This window comes from Rutidosis leptorrhynchoides, chromosome 9 (assembly GCF_046630445.1).
Source record: "Rutidosis leptorrhynchoides isolate AG116_Rl617_1_P2 chromosome 9, CSIRO_AGI_Rlap_v1, whole genome shotgun sequence".
Classification (NCBI taxonomy): domain Eukaryota; kingdom Viridiplantae; phylum Streptophyta; class Magnoliopsida; order Asterales; family Asteraceae; genus Rutidosis; species Rutidosis leptorrhynchoides.
Window position 1 is genome coordinate 288,973,437 of NC_092341.1, and position 18,803 is coordinate 288,992,239.

Genomic DNA, 18,803 nt, shown 5'->3' on the forward strand with positions numbered 1-18,803 from the left:
TGTTATAAATGTGGAAAACCGGGCCACATTATTAGAAATTGCCCGAACCAGGAGAACACGAATGGACAAGGCCACGGAAGAGTTTTCAATATTAATGCGGCAGAGGCACAGGAAGACCCAGAGCTTGTTACGGGTACGTTTCTTATTGACAATAAATGTGCTTATGTTTTATTTGATTCGGGTGTGGATAGAAGCTATATGAGTAGAGAATTTTGTGCTAAATTAAGTTGTCCATTGATGCCGTTGGATAGTAAATTTTTACTCGAATTAGCAAACGGTAAATTAATTTCAGCAGATTATATATGCCGAAATCGAGAAATTAAACTGGGTAGCGAAATATTTAAGATTGATTTGATACTAGTAGAGTTAGGGAGTTTTGATGTAATAGTTGGCATGGACTGGCTGAAGAAGGTGAAAGCAGAGATCGTATGTTATAAAAATGCAATTCGCATTGTACGAGAAGAAGGAGAACCCTTAATGGTGTACGGAGAAAAGGGCAACACGAAGCTACATCTTATTAGTAATTTGAAGGCACAAAAACTAATAAGAAAAGGTTGCTATGCTGTTCTAGCACATGTCGAGAAAGTACAAACTGAAGAAAAGAGCATCAATAATGTTTTTGTCGCAAAAGAATTTCCCGATGTATTTCCGAAAGAATTACCGGGACTACCTCCATATCGATCTGTTGAATTTCAAATAGATCTTGTACCAGGAGCTGCACCAATAGCTCATGCTCCTTACAGACTCGCACCCAGCGAGATGAAAGAACTGCAAAGCCAACTGCAAGAACTATTAGAACGTAGTTTCATTCGACCAAGCACATCACTGTGGGGAGCTTCTGTTTTGTTTGTCAAGAAAAAAGATGGTACATTCAGGTTGTGTATCAACTACCGAGAGTTGAACAAACTTACCATCAAGAACCGATACCCACTACCGAGAATCGATGACTTATTTGATCAACTACAAGGCTCGTCTGTTTATTCAAAGATTGACTTACGTTCCGGGTATCATCAAATGCGGGTGAAAGAAGATGATATTCCAAAGACTGCTTTTAGGACGCGTTATGGTCATTACGAGTTTATGGTTATGCCGTTTGGATTGACTAACGCACCAGCTGTGTTCATGAACCTTATGAACCGAGTGTGTGGACCATACCTTGACAAGTTTGTCATTATTTTCATTGATGACATACTTATTTACTCAAAGAATGACCAAGAACACGGTGAACATTTGAGAAAGGTGTTAGAAGTATTGAGGAAGGAAGAATTGTACGCTAAGTTTTCAAAGTGTGAATTTTGGTTGGAAGAAGTTCAATTCCTCGGTCACATAGTGAACAAAGAAGGTATTAAGGTGGATCTGGCAAAGATAGAAACTGTTGAAAAGTGGGAAACCCCGAAAACTCCGAAACACATACGCCAGTTTTTAGGACTAGCTGGTTACTACAGAAGGTTCATCCAAGACTTTTCTAGAATAGCAAAACCCTTGACTGCATTAACGCATAAAGGGAAGAAATTTGAATGGAAGGATGAACAAGAGAAAGCGTTCCAGTTATTGAAGAAAAAGCTAACTACGGCACCTATATTGTCATTGCCTGAAGGGAATGATGATTTTGTAATTTATTGTGACGCATCAAAGCAAGGTCTCGGTTGTGTATTAATGCAACGAACAAAGGTGATTGCTTATGCGTCTAGACAATTGAAGATTCCCGAACAAAATTATACAACGCATGATTTGGAATTAGGCGCGGTTGTTTTTGCATTAAAGACTTGGAGGCACTACTTATATGGGGTCAAAAGTATTATATATACTGACCACAAAAGTCTTCAACACATATTTAATCAGAAACAACTGAATATGAGGCAGCGTAGGTGGATTGAATTGTTGAATGATTACGACTTTGAGATTCGTTATCACCCGGGGAAGGCAAATGTGGTAGCCGACGCCTTGAGCAGGAAGGACAGAGAACCCATTCGAGTAAAATCTATGAATATAATGATTCACAATAACCTTACTACTCAAATAAAGGAGGTGCAACAAGGAGTTTTAAAAGAGGGAAATTTAAAGGATGAAATACCCAAAGGATCGGAGAAGCATCTTAATATTCGGGAAGACGGAACCCGGTATAGGGCTGAAAGGATTTGGGTACCAAAATTTAGAGATATGAGAGAAATGGTACTTAGAGAAGCTCATAAAACCAGATACTCAATACATCCTGGAACAGGGAAGATGTACAAGGATCTCAAGAAACATTTTTGGTGGCCGGGTATGAAAGCCGATGTTGCTAAATACGTAGGAGAATGTTTGACGTGTTCTAAGGTCAAAGCTGAGCATAAGAAACCATCAGGTCTACTTCAACAACCCGAAATCCCGGAATGGAAATGGGAAAACATTACCATGGATTTCATCACTAAATTGCCAAGGACTGCAAGTGGTTTTGATACTATTTGGGTAATAGTTGATCGTCTCACCAAATCAGCACACTTCCTGCCAATAAGAGAAGATGACAAGATGGAGAAGTTAGCACGACTGTATTTGAAGGAAGTCGTCTCCAGACATGGAATACCAATCTCTATTATCTCTGATAGGGATGGCAGATTTATTTCAAGATTCTGGCAGACATTACAGCAAGCATTAGGAACTTGTCTAGACATGAGTACTGCCTATCATCCACAAACTGATGGGCAGAGCGAAAGGACGATACAAACGCTTGAAGACATGCTACGAGCATGTGTTATTGATTTCGGAAACAGTTGGGATTGACATCTACCGTTAGCAGAATTTTCCTACAACAATTGCTACCATTCAAGCATTGAGATGGCTCCGTTTGAAGCACTTTATGGTAGAAAGTGCGGGTCTCCGATTTGTTGGAGTGAAGTGGGGGATAGACATATTACGGGTCCGTAGATAATACAATAAACTACCGAGAAGATCATCCAAATTCAACGACGGTTGAAAACCGACCAAAGTCGACAAAAGAGCTACGCTGACATTAAAAGAAAAGATATAGAATTTGAAATTGGAGAGATGGTCATGCTTAAAGTTTCACCTTGGAAAGGCGTTGTTCGATTTGGTAAATGAGGGAAATTAAATCCAAGGTATATTGGACCACTCAAGATTATTGATCGTGTCGGACCAGTAGCTTACCGACTTGAGTTACCTCAACAACTCGCGGCTGTACATAACACTTTTCACGTCTCGAATTTGAAGAAATGTTTTGCTAAAGAAGATCTCACTATTCCATTGGATGAAATCCAAATCAATGAAAAACTTCAATTCATTGAAGAACCCATTGAAATAATGGATCGTGAGGTTAAGAGACTTAAACAAAACAAGATACCGATTGTTAAGGTTCGATGGAATGCTCGTAGAGGACCCGAATTCACCTGGGAACGAGAAGATCAGATGAAGAAGAAGTACCCGCACTTATTTCCAGAAGATGAGCCAACACCTCCAATCGCTTAAAATTTCGGGACGAAATTTATTTAACGGGTAGGTACTGTAGTGACCCGAACTTTTCCGAACCTTTCTATGATTATATGTTTAATGAAAACTATTTTTACATGATTAAATGTTTCCAACATGTTAAGCAATCAAACTTGTTAAGACTTGATTAATTGAAATAGGTTTCATATAGACAATTGACCACCCAAGTTGACCGGTGATTCACGAACGTTAAAACTTGTAAAAACTATATGATGACATATATATGGTTATATATATAGTTAACATGATATTATGATAAGTAAACATATCATTAAGTATATTAACAATGAAATACATATGTAAAAACAAGACTACTAACTTAATGATTTTGAAACGAGACATATATGTAACGATTATCGTTGTAACGACATTTAATGTATATATATCATATTAAGATATATTCGTACATCATAATATCATGATAATATAATAATTTAAAATCTCTTTTGATATTATAAACATTGGGTTAACAACATTTAACAAGATCGTTAACCTAAAGGTTTCAAAACAACACTTACATGTAACGACTAACGATGACTTAACGACTCAGTTAAAATGTATATACATGTAGTGTTTTAATATGTATTCATACACTTTTGAAAGAATTCAAGACACTTATCAAAATACTTCTACTTAACAAAAATGCTTACAATTACATTCTCGTTCAGTTTCATCAACAATTCTACTCGTATGCACCCGTATTCGTACTCGTACAATACACAGCTTTTAGATGTATGTACTATTGGTATATACACTCCAATGATAAGCTCTTAGCAGCCCATGTGAGTCACCTAACACATGTGGGAACCATCATTTGGCAACTAGCATGAAATATCTCATAAAATTACAAAAATATGAGTAATCATTCATGACTTATTTACATGAAAACAAAATTACATATCCTTTATATCTAATCCATACACCAACGACTAAAAACACCTAAAAACACTTTAATTCTTCAATTTTCTTCATCTAATTGATCTCTCTCAAGTTCTAAGTGTTCTTCATAAATTTTACAAGTTCTAGTTACATAAAATCAAGAATACTTTCAAGTTTGCTAGCTCACTTCCAATCTTGTAAGGTGATCATCCAACCTCAAGAAATCTTTGTTTCTTACAGTATGTTATCATTCTAATACAAGGTAATAACCATATTCAAACTTTGGTTCAATTTCTATAACTATAACAATCTTATTTCAAGTGATGATCTTACTTGAACTTGTTTTCGTGTCATGATTCTGCTTCAAGAACTTCGAGCCATCCAAGGATCCGTTGAAGCTAGATCCATTTTTCTCTTTTCCAGTAGGTTTATCCAAGGAACTTAAGGTAGTAATGATGTTCATAACATCATTCGATTCATACATAAAAAGTTATCATATTCGAAGTGGTAAACTAGTAATCACTAGAACATAGTTTAGTTAATTCTAAACTTGTTCGCAAATAAAGTTAATCCTTCTAACTACACTTTTAAAATCAACTATACACATGATCTATATCTATATGATATGCTAACTTAATGATTTAAAACCCGAAAACACGATAAACACCATAAAACTAGATTTACGCCGTCGTAGTTACAACCGGGGGCTGTTTTGCTTTGGATAATTAAAAACTATGAAAAACTTTGATTTAAAAGCTATACTTCTGGTAAAATGATTTTTCTTATGAACATGAAACCATATCCAAAAATCATGGTTAAACTCAAAGTGAAAGTATGTTTTTCAAAACAGTCATCAAGATGTCGTTCTTTCAACGAAAATGACTACCTCTTTCAAAAACGACTTGTAACTTGTATTTTTGACTATAAACCTATACCTTTTCTGTGTAGTTTCATAAAGTCAAGTTCAATACAAAACCGTGGCCGCTTAAATCACTCAAAACGGATTAGAAAAGAAGAAATGGCGAGCAAAACAAAATTGGTAAAAACTACTCATTTTAGCTACGTAAAAATTGGTAACAAATCTATTCCAACCATAACTTAATCAACTTGTATTGTATATTTTGTAATCTTGAGATACCATAGACACGTATACAATGTTTCGACCTATCATGTCGACACATCTATATATATTTCGGAATAACCATAGACACTCTATATGTGAATGTTGGAGTTAGCTATACAGGGTTGAGGTTGATTCCAAAATATATATAGTTTGAGTTGTGATCAATACTGAGATATGTATACACTGGGTCGTGGATTGATTCAAGATAATATATATCAATTTATTTCTGTACATCTAACTGTGGATAACTAGTTGTAGGTTACTAACGAGGACAGCTGACTTAATAAACTTAAAACATCAAAATGTATTAAAAGTGTTGTAAATATATTTTGAACATACTTTGATATATATGTACATATTTGTTATAGGTTCGTGAATCGACCAGTGGCCAAATCTTACTTCCCGATGAAGTAAAAAAATCTGTGAAAGTGAGTTATAGTCCCACTTTTAAAATCTAATATTTTTGGGATGAGAATACATGCAGGTTTTATAAATGATTTACAAAATAGACACAAGTACGTGAAACTACATTCTATGGTTGAATTATCGAAATCGAATATGCCCCTTTTTATTAAGTCTGGTAATCTAAGAATTAGGGAACAGACACCCTAGTTGACGTGAATCCTAAAGATAGATCTATTGGGCCTAACAAACCCCATCCAAAGTACCGGATGCTTTAGTACTTCGAAATTTATATCATATCCGAAGGGTGTCCCGGAATGATGGGGATATTCTTATATATGCATCTTGTTAATGTCGGTTACCAGGTGTTCACCAAATGAATGATTTTTATCTCTATGTATGGGATGTGTATTGAAATATGAAATCTTGTGGTCTATTGTTACGATTTGATATATATAGGTTAAACCTATAACTCACCAACATTTTTTGTTGATGTTTAAAGCATGTTTATTCTCAGGTGAATACTAAGAGCTTCCGTTGTTGCATACTAAAATAAGGACAAGATTTGGAGTCCATGTTTGTATGATATTGTGTAAAAACTGCATTCAAGAAACTGATTTCGATGTAACATATTTGTATTGTAAACCATTATGTAATGGTCGTGTGTAAACAAGATATTTTAGATTATCATTATTTGATAATCTACGTAAAGCTTTTTAAACCTTTATTTATGAAATAAAGGTTATGGTTTGTTTTAAAAATGAATGCAGTCTTTGAAAAACATCTCATATAGAGGTCAAAACCTCGCAATGAAATCAATTAATATGGAACGTTTTTAATCAATAAGAACGGGACATTTCACTTTGTCCATCTGATTATTTGTTTATTTATTTTTCGTATTTAGTTTGATTACAAAACTCCCACTTTTACAATTTTTACTTTAGAATAATTAATAGTTTATAATTCTTAAACAACCGCTCTCTGTGGATAAACCTGAACTTGCTAAATACTCTACTACATTGATCGAGATAGTTGCATGCCCGATTCGTGTGATAAAACTTGTTTAGTATATTAATTTTAAGTGTGGTTTTACCATATCAATCAATATTTGGCGATGTAAGTAATAAACAGTTTTTTAGCATCGAATGCAGGGGTGACCAACATTTAATTCTGAACCATTCACCCCGAAAATTGAACCTAACCAACACTATTTAGAACGAATCATTTCATAAATGATTTTCAATTTGGATTTTGACTATAACCGAGTATACCAACCGAGGATTGAAATTTTCACTATCACATTTACTTGTTCCATCTTACTTTTCTAAAATATCCTTAATGATAAGCTTACACAAACTTTTTGTTATAATTTATCAATGGATATTTTGAAAAAAAAAAAAACATGAAATAATGATGGAACAAGTAAATGTAATGGTGGAGTATTATCTCCCATACTAATTGATATTCACAAACTGTTTAGAATCAAGATGGGGGTATATCCATAAATCTTGATTATCAGAAATTATTCATATATCACTAGATAGCAACTCCTTCGGAGGAAGATTGGTACTTGCATTGACGAGATGAATGTGGCATTTAACAACTCCTTTATCAAGACTTTAGGAGATGGAGGCATGATATTGCTTAAAACGAACATATATTTAGACGCAATATCATTCCAAAATGTAATGTTTTTAATTGTAATTTCCTTATTTTTAGTTGTAATCGTTTAAATAAATAAGTGCGAAGACGAAAGACGAAGATCGCTCGAAAATGAAGATTTAAAGTCAAAAACGAAGATTTAAAAGGCGAAAACGTCCAAAATGCTCAAACATACAAGTTACACTCCAAAGTGGTTTAAATTATCGAAGAAAAACGTCTAAAGATTGACAAGAACGCAAGTTGCGAAACGCAAGTTGCGGAACGCAAATTACACGATATTAAATTGTACGAAAAGACGTTCGAGAAACCGGGACTGAGACATAAACCGGGCGTAAATGTACGAGACATCGGAGCCAAAATTATGAGTCAACTATGCACAAGAATATAATATAATATATATATATATAATTATATAAAATTATATATATATTATATATATTTATTAAATATGTCGACAAGCTAGTGTACAAAAAATATGTGAGCTGGATCTGGCGGCCATGCGATCGCATGGGAAATAGGCATAAAACCCATGCGATCGTATGGGTTCCTGTAGCAGGCCACATCTCTATAAAAAGCCAGTTTGCTCGAGCTTTATGTACACAATTTTCATTTCTCTTCTGTAATATTCATAATATATATTTATAATTATAATTATAATTTTAATTTAAGTTTATTTTAATAATAAAGTTATTGTAACATTTAATTTACGGGTTTTAAGTCAAAGTTCTGTCCGTGTACCGCTACGCTAATAATATCGCTTTTTACCGTTCCAACTCACTGTAAGTCTCCACGTCCCAACTTTATTTTCGCGTATCGTTATTATCGTTATTATCGTTGTTATTACTATTGTTATTATTATTATTATTGTTATTATTATTATTATTGTTATCGTAATATTTATTATTATCGTCGTTATTATTGTTATTTATTTATTATTGTTATTATGTCCATTTTATTTAATTTATATTTTTACGCCGTTATAATGTCCAACTAAATATCCATAGTGGTAACTAAAATGTAGAACCTCTGGACAAATGGATTGAACCATATTATAATATTATGATGTAACTTTGACTATTTTTAATATTAAGTTTAATCACCGACCTATTGTTATATAATTTAATATTTTCACCCTTATCACATAATTTATTAAAATTGATAAATGAAAGTGCATTAAATTGACATAAATTATGCTTCAACACCTCGGTGATCTAGACGGACATATGGACAAATTATTGACAACAATTTAGATGTGTGATTCGATGGTTTGGATAATATTATAGCTTATATAATCGTGTAATTATAAAAATGGTAAGACCGTTATAATTTTGGTTTTAACGAAAGTAAAAACTGGATTAAATCTTAATTTAAATAATCGGGGTATAATTTAATTCGCTAAAACGAGATCGAAACGAAAGTTAGATTTAATTTTAGTTAGTTAAATCTTTATAAATCGGAAGATAAAATATAAGGATATATATTAAAACATCATAACCGGACGAAAAATAATCCATAAATCTAGAGGGGACATATTTTAGTAGCCACTACTTTACCTTATTTTAAATCTCTTCAATTTCACTTTTTACCATATAGTAAATTTTAATTACTTTTTACTATTTTGCTATATTGCCATGAAAAACCTTATTTCTTCTATTTTGTCAAATTAGTTAAATTGTATTTTTATTGTCGTTAGTTTAGTTATTTCGTTTTATTTAAATTTAAATTCTGTTCAATTAAGTAGTAAACCCTAATCCAAAATCCCCCTTTTAATAGATTAACTTTTAGCGATTAAAACCTTGAATACTCCATTTCCCTGTGGAACGAACCGGATTTACCAAATAAACTATTACTATACGGATAGGACAAAGTTGCCTATATGTGTGAAATCAATCTGAAATCATAAGAACACCATATAATCACAACCAATTCGTGTAATAAATTCAATCTAAATTCGATCAAAATAAAAGGACACGATCTTCACGTCATCAACTTTTTGGCGCCGCTGCCGGGGAAAACGTTGGCAGTTAAATAAATAGATAATTTTTCTAATTCGTAGTAATAGTTGGATTTGTACGTGAATTGGGTTATTGGAGCCAAACAATACCCATTTATATTGGGACCAAACGAATTCTGCCCCTCTGCTGCATCTTTTGGCTATTCAAAACGTGGGCAAAATCAGAAGGAAAATCTGTTTGTTTAAAGGTTTTTATCATTGTTTTTAGTTATTCGATCCTTTCGTGAAAATTCATTTTCAAGAAAGTTCAATGTTCATACACTTAGTGAATAAATCCTTCAAGACTACATACAATTTTGTAATTGTATGACCCGTTCAGGAAATCCTAAACTCGTTGCACTTAATCCAGAGCCTGAAAAAAACTTGAACAAAAGATTAAAACAAGAAAAACAAAAAAAATTAGGTAGTACTAGTCAACCGAAAACACCGAAAAATATCAAAAAACAAGTAGGAAACACTAGTGGTCAACCAGAAATCAAAACTGAACCTGAAACCATCGTCATTAAAAAAGAAATGGATGAAGTAACACCTAATCCAAATGATCTACCGATGTGGAATACCAGACAAACTGTTCCTCCTCTCGCACTTGCACCTATAAGAAGACCTGAAATTGAGGCTGAAAACTGGGAAGTCAAGGGGTAGTTTATGCACATGGTTCGTGAAAACCAATTCGACAGAAGACTTAATAATAATCCGATAGAACATTTAGAAGCTTTTGAAGATTTATGTGAACTGTACAAAAACAAAGATGTTTCTTCAGATGCATTTAAGTTAAGAACTTTTCCGAACTCGTTAACCGGAGACGCTAAAGCATGGTTGAAAGCATCAAAACCTGATTCTATTACAACTTTTAATGAATTAAGAGAAAAATTCATTACCCGATTTTTTCCACCGGCAAAAGCCGAAAGACTTAGAACTGAAATCACCACTTTTAAACAAAAGGCGGATGAAACTCTTTATGATGCCTGGGAAAGATTAAAAAGAATGTTACGAAATTGTCCGCAACACGGATTGCAAAAAGGGCAAATAGTACAAACTTTTTATCGTGGTATTGATGAACATGCTCTTGGTATATTAGATTCCTCCGCTGGAGGAGTATTTATGTACAAATCACAAAATCAAGCGTATGACATGTTAGAAGACATGTCAGTTCATACTTTTGAATGGACACCGTCTAGAGATCAACTACCTAGAAGGACGGTGGCAAGCCTTGAAGAAAATGAAGATAACAACACAACCATAGCTTCACTGTCGAATCAATTCAAAAGGTTTGGAACAGAAATACGGAAACTAAATTCAACAGTTTTAGCATTGCAAGTAGGATGTGAAATCTGTGGACAGCCACATTTCACGAAAGATTGTGATATCAATGATCGGCCAATGAACTCAGTAGCACAAGTTAATTTTATGGCCAATCAAAGACAAGGCAATTTTCAAGGAGGGAATTCTAATTATCAACCTGCAAACCCAGGATATCAAAACCCGAAGAATTTTGCTTTTCAAAGAAATGGACCACCTGGCTTTTTCAATAGAAACCAACCTCCATTTCCACCTCAACAAAATTTTCAACAACAACCGTTACCTCAATTACCATATCAACAACAAAATCATAACATGCAACCAGTAGAGAAGAAATCTAACTTTGAAGAAGTTATGATGAATTTTGTCAAAAGTCAAACAGAAACGAATGAGCAAGTGAAGAGACAATTACATCAATCCCAAATGAAAAACGAGCAAGTCCAAAGGAATCATCAAGCGTCAATTCAAAACCTTGAAAGAGATATGGGAAGAATATCTCAATTGCTTGCTGAAAGGCAATCGGGAACTTTACCATCCAACACGCAACCAAACCCAAAGGGTAAGGAAACTCAAAATTCAAGTAATATTTCGCAAGTTAATTCAATCACTACGCGAACTGGGTTAACCATTAACCCAGAGATTCCAAAGCCTCTCAATCATATTCATGTTTCACAAGAAAACGAACCTGTGGTGGAAGAAAATACGGTGCCAACCACAAGTGCACCAAAGACTCAAAATCAACCACCATTGAAGGTATAAAAACCTCCAATTCCATATCCGCAACATTTGAAGAAAGATAAATTACAAGCACAATACAACAAGTTTGCTGACATGATTAAGCAAATTTGTATAAATGTACAGCTTGTAGATATTCTTGTGGGTATGCCGAATTATGGAAGGTTTATCAAAGATCTTATAGCAGACAAAGGAAAATATGCAGAAGTTTCAACCACATTCCTTAATGAGGAATGCTCGACAATTTTACAAAAGCAAAATTTGCAACCAAAACTTGGAGATCCTGGAAGTTTCATCATTCCTTGTCTGATGGGAGATTCAGTAATGTACGATGCATTAGCTGATTTAGGAGCAAGCATTAACCTTATGCCTCACTCCTTGTACTTAAAATTGAACTTAGGTGATTTAAAACCAACTAAGATGTGTATACGATTAGCTGATAGAACATACAACTATCCTATTGGCATTGCTGAAAACCTATCAGTTAAAGTAAATCACTTAATCTTTCCTGCTAATTTCGTTGTTCTTGAAATGGAAGAAGATAGTAAGGTTCCCCTAATTCTAGGGCGTCCCTTTCTAAATACTGCAGATGCAATTGTGCGTGTAAAAGAGAAAAATCTTAGCTTAGGTGTGGGGGAGGATAGAATTATATTGAACATAGATAAGGCTATGAAACACCCTATGTCTCCTGATGACGAATGTTTCCAAATAGACATTGTTGATTGTTGTATTGAGGAAGAACTACAAGAACTATTAAATGTCGACACCTCAGATTTCACCCTGATGGGTGAAGATGAAGATTTTGATGTCGATATAGAGTTATACAAGCTGTTAAAGGTAGTCACTGATGAAGAATACGTAGAAGAAGAAATTCCCGGGGAAGATGAACCTTTTGAAGAAATTACCGATGGTAATAGGTTCCGGATAAAATCTTCCTTGGAAGAACCACCCACCTTGGAACTTAAAGAACTCCCAGAATATTTGGAGTATGCTTATCTCCAAGGAACGTCACAATTACCCGTCATAATTTCATCAAAACTTTCCGATGACGAAAAGGGTAGGTTAATGTCTATTTTAAAAACCCACAAAAAGGCAATTGCTTAGAAAACAACTGATATTCCAGGGATTAACCCTGCTTATTGTACTCACAAAATTCTAATGGAAGAAGATTTTAAACCCGTGGTATAAAGGTAACGGAGGTTAAATCCTAACATGAAAGAAGTTGTCAAAAAGGAGGTTATCAAATTACTTGATGCCGGGTTAATTTACCCTATATCCGATAGCCTGTGGGTAAGTCCTGTACAAGTAGTACCCAAGAAAGGGGGTACGACTGTTATTCTAAATGATAAGAACGAACTCGTTCCTACAAGAACAGTCACTGGGTGGAGAGTCTGTATAGACTATCGTCGTCTAAACGACGCTACGAGGAAAGATCATTTCCCGCTACCATTTATCGACCAAATGCTAGAACGTTTAGCGGGAAAAGATTACTACTGTTTCCTTGATGGATTCTCCGGTTATTTTTAAATTCCAATTGATCCAAAAGACCAAGACAAAACCACTTTTACTTGTCCATTTGGTACTTTTGCGTACCGACGAATGCCATTCGGATTATGTAATGCACCAGGCACCTTCCAAAGGTGTATGATGGCAATTTTTCATGACATGATTGAAGAAAGTATAGAAGTCTTTATGGACGATTTCTCTGTTTTTGGGGACTCCTTCAACTCATGTCTCTCAAACCTTGAACGAATGCTAATTCGTTGTGAAGAATCAAATCTTGTTTTAAACTGGGAGAAATGCCACTTCATGGTGAAGGAAGGCATTGTTTTAGGACACAAGATTTCTCGAGCTGGAATGGAAGTAGACAAAGCTAAGATAGACGTCATTTCAAAACTTCCTCCTCCAACCAATGTTAAAAGAATTCGTAGTTTCCTTGGTCATGCGGGATTCTATCGACGATTCATAAAGGACTTTTCCAAAATCGCTCGATCCATGACTAAATTTCTTGAGAAAGAGAGTACATTCGATTTCAATGAAGAATGTCTAAATGCTTTCTCCATTCTGAAAGAGAAACTTACGAATGCACCTATTATGGTATCACCCGACTGGTCCAAACCTTTCGAGCTAATGTGTGATGCTAGTAATTTTGCACTGGGAGCTGTTTTAGGCCAACGTCAAGATAACAAATTTCAACCAATCTACTACGTAAGTAAAACACTTAAAAGAGCTCAGTTGAATTACATAACTACTGAGAAGGAGCTTCTTGCAGTAGTTTTTGCTTTCGATAAGTTTAGATCTTACCTGGTGTTATCTAAAACAATTGTTTATACCGATCATTCAGCACTAAAGTACTTATTCAAGAAGCAAGATGCTAAGCCTAGACTAATTTGTTGGATTCTTCTCCTATAAGAATTCGACATTGAAATCAAGGATAAAAAGGGTGCTGAAAATCTCGCTGCAGATCACTTGTCCCGTCTTGAAAATCCTAACTTAGAAACACTCGACGAATCTAGTATTCACGATACTTTTCCAGACGAGTTCCTTATGAAAATTAAAACGGAAGAAGAAATTCCATGGTTTGCGGACTTTGCCAATTATCTTGCCGCAGGAATTCTTGTTACGAATCAAACTTATCAGCAAAAGAAGAAATTTTTCGCTGATCTAAAGTTTTACTTCTGGGAAAGCCCTAATCTCTTTCGTATAGGAGCAGATCAAGTTATTCGTCGATGTGTATACTTAAAGAAGCTCAACAAATTCTGGAGCACTGTCATCAAGGACCAGCTGGTGGACATTTCGGACCAAGCTATACAGCTAAGAAGGTCTTTGACTCAGGTTTTTACTGGCCTACAATTTTCAAAGATGCACACAATATGGTAAAAACCTGTGATGCTTGTCAAAGATCCGGAAATATCTCCAAGAGAGAAGAAATGCCACAACAAAGCATCCTAGTATGCGAAGTATTTGACATTTGGGGTATTGACTTCATGGGTCCGTTCCCTGCTTCTAACAAATGCAAATACATTCTCGTAGCAGTTGATTATTTTTCTAAATGGGCTGAAGCAAAAGCTCTACCCACTAACGATGCTCGAGTTGTTGTCAGCTTTCTTAAAAACCTTTTCTCACGATTCGGGCTTCCAAAAGCATTAATAAGTGATCGTGGAACTCATTTTACAAATCAATTACTCGAGAAAGTACTTAAAAAGTATGGAGTTAATCATCGTTTCTCAACTTCTTACCACCCTCAAACGAGTGGCCAAGTTGAAAACACAAATCGAGGTCTTAAACGAATTTTAGAAAGAACGGTTAAGAATAATCCAAAAATCTGGCATCGAAAGCTAGATGATGCGTTGTGGGCATTTAGAACCGCATTCAAAACGCCCATTGGTACCACTCCTTTCCAATTAATAAATGGTAAGGCATGTCATCTACCTGTCGAGGTTGAACACAAGGCGTATTGGGCAATAAAAGAATGTAATACAGACCTTGTGGAAGCCGGAGAAAATCGATTCTTACAATTGCATGAATTAGACGAGCTAAGACTTCAAGCATATGAAAATTCGAGATCTTACAAAGAGAGAACTAAGAAATGGCACGATGCTTGCTTAAAAGAGAAGAAAGCATTTGAACCATGAGACAAAGTTCTAATTTTTCAATCACGTTTTAAGTTTTCACCTGGGAAACTTAAGTCCCGATGGAGGGGACCGTATGAAGTAAAACAAGCATTTCCATCCGGATACGTAGAGTTATATGACAAGAATGGTGGTATTTTCAATGTGAATGGTCACAGACTTAAATTCTACTATGAAGGGTTCAACAACACTGAAAGAGATGACATCACATTCTACCCTAAGGACAAATGAATTCAGGGTAATTTTAGCTAACCACTCGCCTTCTTAAAACGTTTTAAATTATTTCAAGAGTGGAGCCCGATTGGTCTTTTCTGCTAGCAGACACTAAAGAACTAGTCTTCTCCCTCCATTCTGAATTTTTTTTAGTTTTGTATGAAATTAATATGCTTTTTAAATTTAAGTTTTGTGTGATTTTAAAAACAAAATTTACTTTATTTCATTAAGTTTAAAAAAATGATTTCTAAAATTCATCGTGAGTTGAACACTAGGTCATAGAACCGAAATTGCTTTACCCAAGGACGGGGCGAAAAATTTTGTTATCATTATTTTTAATATTATTGATCTAAAGTATGCCAAAAATATTATATGAATGTGGGGTAATATACCAAACTTAAAAAATATGTATATATATTTGTAATTTATTTTATGTACTAATAAGGGTAAAAGACGCATTTTCAAAGACTGAAATTCAGTTTAGCAAAAGCAACCAATTTTTGGCGAAAATATGAAAAGATGACGGAAAATTTTGAATGACGGACAAATCAACATCAACAGATTAAACAAATCCCGCAAGTTACGGCTTTTTAGCTAAAGAGGTTTTAACTCCCTTTCTATTCTAATTGCCCTCATGAATTTAATTTAGTCTGATTTCATTGCAAATGAGGGCAATGCATGATCTCAAGTGTGGGGAGGGGTTATAAATTCTCTCGGGTTTACACTAGGCTTATTTTCTAAATTCTGTGAAAAATTTAAAAATTTTTAACTAAATGAATTCAAATCTTGTTTAATATATTTATGAACGATAAAACTAGGTGTGGGTACCGAAATTATTGTTACCCTAAAATAAGGACATAAATTGAGAAACAACTAAAACGCTTGAATTTATTTATTAGAAATAAAAAGACACAAGAAAAAGCCAAGTGTGGGGAGATTTGTCAATATATATGAACTGTTATCACATGTTTGTACGAAGTTTATTACAGGTACTTTTGCTTTGGGCTGTATAATTTGTTTTACCCATTAAATTGTGAAAATGGAAGAAAAGATGGATCTACACGATGAATCAATTCTATCATTAAATATGAAGTAAAGTCTTCAGAAAAAGAAACGCGCTTCTTGATTTAGGTCAGGAAGTTGTTGTCCAGACCAGTTGTAGAGTCTACGAAAAACCTTGAAAAGTTTTCTCGAAAATCAGCTGGAAATCCACGGACCTCAACATCAAATAGGGTCGCCATGTGGTCAGACTTATCCTAACCATGAGAGGATATGTCTCGTAAAATGGAGAGGGCGCCGTGCAAATTAGCTTGATAAGACCAATGAATCAGACCCCCAGAAAGGATAATCTCCTTAAAGATTAAAAAACAGCATTTAAGCCTGATATTACTCAATCCTTGAGATTGACCTTAAAGATTGAGAATTAAAAACTCATGGAATTCAATGATATCTAAACTCGAGCTTGAACGAGAAAATATTTTGATCAAATTAAAACCGATTTATTTTTTGAAAACCTATTTTCAATGCGTTCATTACCATTGAACGTAAAATCTTGAGAATTCATCAAGAATTCATTAGGTCACCTGAACCAAATCGGGTGTCAACCGTAAGAACGGTGGTTGAATAGCATGGTCGAAGACAGGACCTTGTGCCAGACCAAAAAATTATAGGGTGATCTTTGCTATTTCTCCTACAAAGGATAGTAATTGCATCCGACACGTTGTGGACCATAATCAAAAGCATGTCATTAGACATTGCCTTAACAGTTGCTTGTTCATCGATTTCCTTTACAACCGAATGGTAGTTTACTGAAAGGTAATATACGGGACAAGTAAACTAGACGTGTGCTTTCCTAATACAAGGATTAGCTAGTGGGTAACACAAAGCTGCAAGTTTTGAACTAAAATATTAAAATCTGAAACCCACAACACCCACAAAAACAATTTGCAACACAGATAAAGGGTTTAATAGGAAAACTTATCTAGGGTAAAAGATAGCTTGAATTTTCAAAAGATCAAAAGTTTTCATAAAGATCCAGTTTCCTTAAGGATCTAAATTTTCATAGTCACGTGGGACTTTAAACCGCCTTTCAAATGTGCACTTTGCTTTGGAAACCGAAAGTAAATCGGCTATTTGATTGCAAGTGTCGTTTACCTGAACCCGAGACAACTGTGGATGGCACACCCACCTTTAACCATGGTTCTATCGTTACTATCATTGTTTATACCACCGTATTAAAATCACTGATGTATAAAGTGTGAAGAATAAAGAAGTGATTAGTATGAAGTTTATTTTATTTCAAGTTCTATATTGCTTGAGGACAAGCAACGTTCAAGTGTAGGGATATTTGATATTGTTTAAAACGAACATATATTTAGACGCAATATCATTCCAAAATGTAATGTTTGTAATTGTAATTTCCTTATTTTTAGTTGTAATCGTTTAAATAAATAAGTGCGAAGACGAAAGACGAATATCGCTCGAAAATAAAGATTTAAAGTCGAAAACGAAGATTTAAAAGGCGAAAACGTCCAAAATGCTCAAACGTACAAGTTACACTCCAAGTGGTTTAAATTATCGAAGAAAAACGTCTAATTATTGACAAGAACGCAAGTTGCGGAACGCAAATTACACGATATTAAATTGTACGAAAAGACGTTCGAGAAACCGGGACTGAGACATAAACCGGGCGTAAATGTACGAGACATCGGAGCCAAAATTATGAGTCAACTATGCACAAGAATATAATATAATATATATATAATTATATAAAATTATATATATATATTATATATATTTATTAAATATGTCGACAATCTAGTGTACAAAAAATATGTGAGCTGGATCTGGCGGTCATGCGATCGCATAGGAAATAGGCATAAAACCCATGCAATCGCATGGGTTCCTGTAGCAGGCCACATCTCTATAAAAAGCCAGTTTGCTCGAGCTTTATGTACACAGTTTTCATTTCTCTTCTGTAATATTCATAATATATATTTATAATTATAATTTTAATTTAAGTTTATTTTAATAATAAAGTTATTGTAACGTTTAATTTACGGGTTTTAAATCGAAGTTCTGTCCGTGTACCGCTACGCTAATAATATCGCTTTTTACCGTTCCAACTCACTGTAAGTCTCCACGTCCCAACTTTATTTTCGCGTATCGTTATTATCATTGTTATTACTATTGTTATTATTATTATTATTATTATTATTATTATTATTATTATTATTATTATTATTATTATTGTTATTGTTATTATTATTATTGTTATCGTAAATCGTAATATTTATTATTATCGTCGTTATTATTGTTATTTATTTATTATTGTTATTATGTCCATTTTATTTAATTTATA

The 18,803-nt window shown here is 34.2% G+C and overlaps 1 non-coding gene across 1 annotated transcript; it reads right to left on the minus strand.

The window, feature by feature from the left end:
* Positions 1-10,469: 10,469 nt before the first annotated feature.
* On the minus strand, positions 10,470-10,576 carry LOC139869669 (small nucleolar RNA R71). The gene has a single exon (XR_011766253.1). It is a non-coding gene; the product is annotated as a small nucleolar RNA R71 (small nucleolar RNA).
* Between the last annotated feature and the right edge of the window lie 8,227 nt (positions 10,577-18,803).